Source organism: Phocoena phocoena, chromosome 11, assembly GCF_963924675.1.
Source record: "Phocoena phocoena chromosome 11, mPhoPho1.1, whole genome shotgun sequence".
NCBI lineage: Eukaryota > Metazoa > Chordata > Mammalia > Artiodactyla > Phocoenidae > Phocoena > Phocoena phocoena.
This window is the reverse complement of record NC_089229.1, coordinates 64340359-64347821: the sequence shown is the minus strand read 5'-3', so window position 1 is coordinate 64347821 and position 7463 is coordinate 64340359. Positions and strand designations below refer to the sequence as shown.

At 38.9% G+C, this 7463-nt stretch overlaps 1 pseudogene; it reads right to left on the bottom strand.

The window, feature by feature from the left end:
- Nucleotides 1-2249: 2249 nt before the first annotated feature.
- LOC136131264 (olfactory receptor 8S1-like) lies at nt 2250-3176 on the bottom strand (annotated as a pseudogene).
- Between the last annotated feature and the right edge of the window lie 4287 nt (nt 3177-7463).

Below are 7463 nucleotides of genomic sequence, written 5' to 3'. Positions count from 1 at the left end.
GGGTCAGTTACTAGAGATTTATTTTTCTTCTTTGACTATGTTATATTTTCCTGAAAGATCGTCGAATCCCTTGTAGCTTTGTGCTGATGTCTGCATTTTTTGAAGACACAAACACTCTAAATTGCTCCAGATGACCAGCCTTTTTTTTTTTTTTTTTTAATGGAGGCTGTAATCTCTTATTCCCTCTGGTGTCTAACTTTGCTGGTTCTGTCAGCACTTGATGTGAGGCTACACAGAAGCTGGTGCCGTGGGTAGAACCCTGAAAGGTAAAGACATTGGAGGCATGCCCTACTCCTCTGCCTCCCTTCTGAGGGAGAAGCCTCAGTTCTGCACATTTTCCCAATCTTGAAGATCCTTGCTAGCTGTAGGAAGCCACCCTTTGCTTTTCCTTTGTTCTTAGCTGCCCCAGGCATCTGGACTGTGCTAGTTCCTTCAGCACTTGGTGTGAGGTGAGACAGGACCTGGACCCTTGGGGAGTGAGTGCACTGAAAGGCTGGGAGGCTGAGCGCACACTCTATTCTCTTTCCCCCACCATGGGAGAAGTCATTGGCTGAGGAGATCTCTCTTGGCCCTGGGCTGTGCAGTTTGCAGGGAGGGGCTAATGCAGTTAAAGTGAAATTGCTCTTCTTACCCGTTTCAACGTGGCTGTTCTTGGTTTTTGTGCTTATCTGGGGTGCTGAAACTTCTTATTTGGAATCTGGAATTCTCATAAAGGTATTTTGGTTCGTGTATAATTTTTACATCACTGTTTCTATGGGGGAACAACGATTGAGTATTCCTATTTCTTCATTTTGCTGATCTCACTCGCAGTTTAGTCTTTAAGGAACAGATTATTTCGTGATACTGTGGTGGAATATGTGTAGCCAGGGTAGCTACAATGACTAGTGGGACAGTGTGCATCTTCATTTAGGGGAAGGTGTAAGAACTTCTTCACTTATAATAACAGTGGTGTTTTAAAACCTGTATGATCATGTTATAACTCTTAATATTGATACATATAACTAGATTGATTTATGAAAGGTTTAGCTAAAATAAAGCACGGTCAACAATGTATACACATATCTGTGTGCCCATTTTATCATTGTATTTCTTGATATTTCTTTATGTTTGTTAAGATAAATATAAAAATAATGCTCTCTTGATGTTTTAATTTGCTTTAATTTACTTCTGCTTTTTTTTGTTTACAGAATGTTTATACATCAAATACAAATGCTGCATTTTATAATGTATGCCTTCAGGCAAGAGGCTGTAGCAGAATGAAAAATCAATTTTTAGCATAACAATATGTTCAATCTTCTTATATATATATTTTTTTATTTTTATTGTGGTTAAAAAACACAAAACATAAATTTTACCCTCTTAACAAATTTTAACTGTACAGTATTGTTAACTATATGCATATTGCTGTGTAGAAGATCTTCAGAACTATTTTTATCTTCCTGACTGAAACTCTATACCCAATGAGTAGCAACTTCCCAGTTCCCCCTTTCCCCTAGTCCCTGGCAACCACCATTCTGCTTTCTGCTTCTGTGAGTTTGCTTTAGATATCTCATATAAGTAGAGCTACACAGTATTTCTCCTACGACTGGCTTATCTCACTTAACACAGTGGCCTCAAGGTTAATCTATGCTGTCACACATTGTAGAATTGCCTTCTTGTTTTAAAGCTGAATAATACTCCATTGTATGTATATATCACATTTTCTTTATCCACTCACCTGTTCATGGACATTTAATATGTTCATTCTTTGTGTTCACTATTCTTTGACTATTTGCAGGCACACATGCCATTTGATGCCTATGGTGCCACCAGGTCAGGTGAATGGAGGGTGCTGACCTGTCTTATCCTGGAGCATTGTGTGTGTGTAGTTTACTTGTCCTGTGCCCTTCTACTAATGGGTTCCTTTGTGTAACTCCACAGGTAAAAGTCCTGGGCTCAGAATCTTAGTTCTTGTCAGAGTCTTTGTTCTGGTTCAGCCTCCTCAACTGTAGTGAAGTCATTCTTTCTGGATTCGTTTCCAAAGGCTATGGTAGGAGCTAATGTCTGTGAACCTTTCCCCTAAAACCCAGGATGGGCCAAATACTTCTCTGACTATATTGCTTATCTTTTGGAAGTTACTTAACTTTGAATAAGAAATAAATACAGTTGAATTTAATTAAAAATCAAGTTATACATGAGCTCTAAGCTTACGAAGTTCTCAGCCCTTGTAGATTGGTTCTCTTATAGAACAAACATCATGTTGACGTTTCTTACCCTGAGATACATATTTGCTGCCTCAGCATCCTCTGCAGAGCTGCCTTTACCTCCTGGTTCTTGAAGCTGTAAATGAGAGGGTTTAATAAGGAAGTGATCACACCATACCGTATAGAAATAACTCACTACGGGACTGGTCCTGAAGAGGGGCTGATGTACCTGAATAGAGCCATCCCATAGAACAAGAGCACCGCGGTGAGATGGGAGTAGCAGGTGGAGAGTAGCACCTTGGCTTTTAGAGGAAGAGATACTTAGAATGGCAAGAATAATTTTTGAGTAAGAGAAGAGAATCAGGGGAAGTGTCACAAGTCCTAGAAATGCAAAAAAACCTAGCCAGCAGGATGGTGTTAGGTGTGGTATCACTGCAGGACAGAGGGAAGTGTGAAGGCAGTTCACAACTGAAATGGGAGATGATATTGGGACCATAGAACTGTAAGTTCTGAACACAAAGATTATTCACTAGTGAGTTCAGAAACCCCATCACCCATGCTGTACCAACCATTGCAGTGCAGAGAGGTCTATTCATGACCACGGTGTAGAGCAGAGGGTGACACATGGCAGCATAGCGGTCATAGGCCGTAGCAGAGAGCAAGCAGCTCTCAGTGACTCCAGAAATCATGAAAAAGAAACTGGGTAATGCAGCCCCACACCGAAATGGTTTTCTTCTGAGATAGGAAATTCTGCAGCATCTTGGGCACAGTGACTAAAGGGTAGCATATGTCTAGGAAAGATAAATGTCCAAGGAAGAAGTACATGGGCATGTGGAGGTGAGAATCAGCCCTGATCAACAGGATCATCATCAGGTTCCCTATCAGGGTCAGGAGGTAAATTCCCAGGAAGAGAACAAAGAGCATGGTCTGGATATCCGGGTCACTAGACAATCCAAGCAGCACAAATTCATCAATAATGCTAAGATTTGTCATGGTTTCTTAGATATCCTATCCCTGGAGAGAAACAAATAGTTATTCATTTGGTGGGACAACGATCTGAGTCACAGTCAGTGAATAGGACTTTTTAATCTATAAAAGATCCACTCTTTAAAGCTAAAGTGTCCCAGTATCCAGTTTTGCTGATTTGAGTCTTTTGGTCTCAGCTAAGAGAATCTGGTACTCTTCCTTATCATTTTACTCTCCTTTTGTCTCCCTCAGTACTGAGGACAGCGCCTGCCCAGTTTGTGTGACTTATATCTCTTTTTTCATCAACTCGTTGGTAATCTTGTGCCAGCTGAGCCCTGGAGACAGGTGTTGAGTAAGAACCGTTGGGAGCCAGGACCAGTTCACTGCCCATGGGAGAGGCAGCAGTAGCCACAGCCAAAGTGGTTCTCAGTCCAGAGAGGGACAAGCTACTAGTCCTGCTGTGGCCAGTGGAGGACACAGGACTGCAGAATGCTTCTGGCTATAAATGGCTTTACTATTAGGGGACCAGGTGAACTCCAATGTGTGAGACTCTGCTTAGAGTCTTTATTCCCTGATAGTCCTAGCATTCTGAAAACACACACACACACACACACACACTCACACTCACTCTCTCTCTCTCTCTCTCTCTCTCTCTGTTCAACCAAGTACATATACTCTCCTTTCTCACTGTGACAAGTTCAGTCATTTCATTACTCTCTTGAAGCTACCTACTCCTTTAACCTCACACTCCTAACTCTCAGCTGATAATTGGCAGAGGACATGTTCCTGTTCCTGTTATGGGCGATCTCTAACTCCCTAATCCCCACACATGGAGTTATTCTTCTTTTCTCCCCTCCAGCGTGGGGAGGAGGCCCTTCTCCTTCACCTCTGGTGAGTGCTTCTCTCTGCTCTGGATTCCATCTTAATCCTTCTCTTTGAGCATCTCTCTGAATCAACCATGCTCTTCCACTTCCCTTGTCTCTCCCTTTCCATCAAGCATATCCACTCAGTTTATATGCAGAACTACTCACATTTATCCATTTAAAATAGAGCAGAAACAATTAATAACCTTCTTTCTTCCATAAGAAGCCTTAAAAATATAATAGAATTTGGCACCCTTCCTTGGGTAATAAAATATATTGCCTTTAAAGTTTTCTACATGTAAAAACACTAAGACTTAGATAACTTTTCGTTTGAGACATAAAGTCCACATTAGTGAAAATTTTACTCACCCATCTAGATTTTAGTATATTTCTGATGTTACCCCAATCCTTCAGAAAAAATTTATATGGAATATACCACATATTATATAACACCTCTGCTGTACCCGGTAGTCAAACATATTACTATTTCTATAATGAAACTTCTCAGTACCCTTTCTACATGGGATTTTAAGAGTCTACAAATAGCCTCATATCAATTAACTTCCAGTGTTTCCTCCAAACTAGTTCTGGAAAAAAAAGTTTGGCTTTTAGAGATTTTTGGAGATTTTGGAATTGGAGATGAGAGCTTATAAACCTGTCTTAAATTTCTATATTCACTGGCTTTTATTTCTAGGTTTCCTATTCTATTCTTTGATGTGTCTGTTTTTACAGTAGTGCCGCACTCTCTAATGACTGTAGATACGGTATATACTTTAATATGTAACGATGCCAGTTTCTAATGTTTATACTTTTATGTTATTTTTTCATTTATTCTTATAATTTCACTTCATAATCGGATTTTTAGTTTGAAAAATTCCCTTGAGATTTCAGCTGGAGTTGTTTTTTCACCAATATGTCAATATTACTTTGGCAGTAAGCTTTACAATTTGTTCTACCTTTTCTTTGTTTCAGCCTTTTCTTTTTGCTTACAGTATAATTTTTTATTTTCTTCACATAGGCCCTAGGCTTTTTTGTCTATATTTTTTATACATCAGGTTCTTATTAGTCATCAATTTTATGCACATCAGTGTATATATGTCAATCCCAATCACCCAATTCATCACACCCCCACCGCCACCCCCTTCCAGCTTTCCCCCCTTGGTGTCCATACATTTGTTCTCTACATCTGTGTCTCAATTTCTGCCCTGCAAACGGGTTCATCTGTACCATTTTTCTAGGTTCCACATATATGTGTTAAGATGATATTTGTTTTTCTCTTTCTGACTTACTTCACTCTGTATGACAGTCTCTAGATCCATCCATGTCTCAACAAATGACCCAGTCTCATTCCTTTTTATGGCTCAGTAACATTCCATTGTATATATGTACCACATCTTCTTTACCCATTCGTCTGTCGATGGGCATTTAGGTTGCTCCCATGACTTGGCTATTCTAAAGAGTGCTGCAATGAACACTGGGGTGCATATGTCTTTTTGAATAATGGTTTTCTCTGGGTATATGCCCAGTAGTGGGATTGCTGGATCATATGGTAATTTTATTTTCAGTTTTTTAAGGAACCTCCATACTGTTCTCCACAGTGGCTGTATCAATTTACATTCCCACCAACAGTGCAAGAGGGTTCCCTTTTCTCCACACCCTCTCCAGCATTTGTTGTTTGTAGATTTTCTGATGATGCCCATTCTAACTGGTGTGAGATGGTACCTCATTATAGTTTTGATTTGCATTTCTCTAATAATTAGTGATGTTGAGCAGCTTTTCATGTGCTTCTTGGCCATCTGTATGTCTTCTTTGGAGAACTGTCTATTTAGGTCTTCTGCCCATTTTGGGGTTGGGTTGTTTGTTTTTTTAATATTGAGCTGCATGAGCTGTTTATATATTTTGGAGATTAATCCTTTGTCCCTTGATTTGTTTGCAAATATTTTCTCCCATTCTGAGTGTTGTCTTTTTGTCTTGTTTATCATTTCCTTTGCTGTGCAAAAGCTCTGAAGTTTCATTAGGTCCCATTTGTTTATTTTTGTTTTTATTTTCATTACTCTAGGAGGTGGATCAAAAAAGATCTTGCTGTGATTTATGTCAAAGAGTATTCTTCCTATGTTTTCCTCTAAGAGTTTTATAGTGTCCAGTCTTACATTTAGGTCTCTAATGCATTTTGAGTTTATTTTAAGTGTATGGTGTTAGGGAGTGTTCTAATTTCATTCGTTTACATGTAGCTGTCCAGTTTTCCCAGCACCACTTATTGAAGAGGCTGTCTTTTCTCCAATGTATATCCTTGCCTCCTTTGTCGTAGATTAGTTGACCATAGGTGTGGTTATCTCTGGGCTTTCTATCTTGTTCCATTGATCTATGTTTCTGTTTTTGTGCCAGAAGCATATTGCCTTCATTACTGTAGCTTTGTAGTATAGTCTGAAGTCAGGGAGTCTCATGCCTCCAGCTCTGTTATTTTCCATCAAGACTGCTTTGTCTATTCGGGGTCTTTTGTGTCTCCATACAAATTTTAAGATTTTTTGTTCTAGTTCCATAAAATATGCTATTGGTAAGTTGATAGGGATTGCATTGAGTCTGTAGATTGCTTTGAGTAGTATAACCATTTTCACAATATTGATTCTTCCAATCCAAGAACATGGTATACCTCTCCATCTGTTGGTATCATCTTTAATTTCTTTCATCAGTGTCTTATAGTTTTCTGCATACAGGTCTTTTGTCTCCCTAGGTAGGTTTATTCCTAGGTATTTTATTCTTTTTGTTGCAATGGTAAATGGGAGTGTTTCCTAATTTCTCTTTTAGATTTTTCATCATTAGTGTATAGGAATGCAAGAGATTTCTGTGCATTAATTTTGTATCCTGCTACTTTACCAAATACATTGATTAGCTCTAGTAGTTTTCTGGTGGCATCTTTAGGATTCTCTATGTATAGTATCATGTCATCTGCAGACAGTGACAGTTTTACTTCTTCTTTTCCAATTTGTATTCCTTTTATTTCTTTTTCTTCTCTGATTGCCGTGGTTAGGACTTCCAAAACTATGTTGAATAATAGTGGTGAGAGTGGACATCCTTGTCTTGTTCCTGATCTTAGAGGAAATGCTTTCAGTTTTTCACCATTGAGAATGACGTTTGCTGTGGGTTTGTCGTATATGGCCTTTATTATGTTGAGGTAGGTACCCTCTATGCTCACTTTCTGGAGAGTTTTTATCATGAATGGATGTTGAATTTTGTCAAAAGTTTTTCTGCATCTATTGAGATGATCATATGGTTTTTCTTCAATTTGTAAATATGGTGTATCACATTGATTGATTTGAGTATATTGAAGAAAACTTGCATCTCTGGGATAAATCCCACTTCATCGTGGTGTATGATCCTTTTAATGTGTTGTTGGATTCTGTTTGCTAGTGTTTTGTTGAGGATTTTTGCATCTATATTCATCAGGGATATT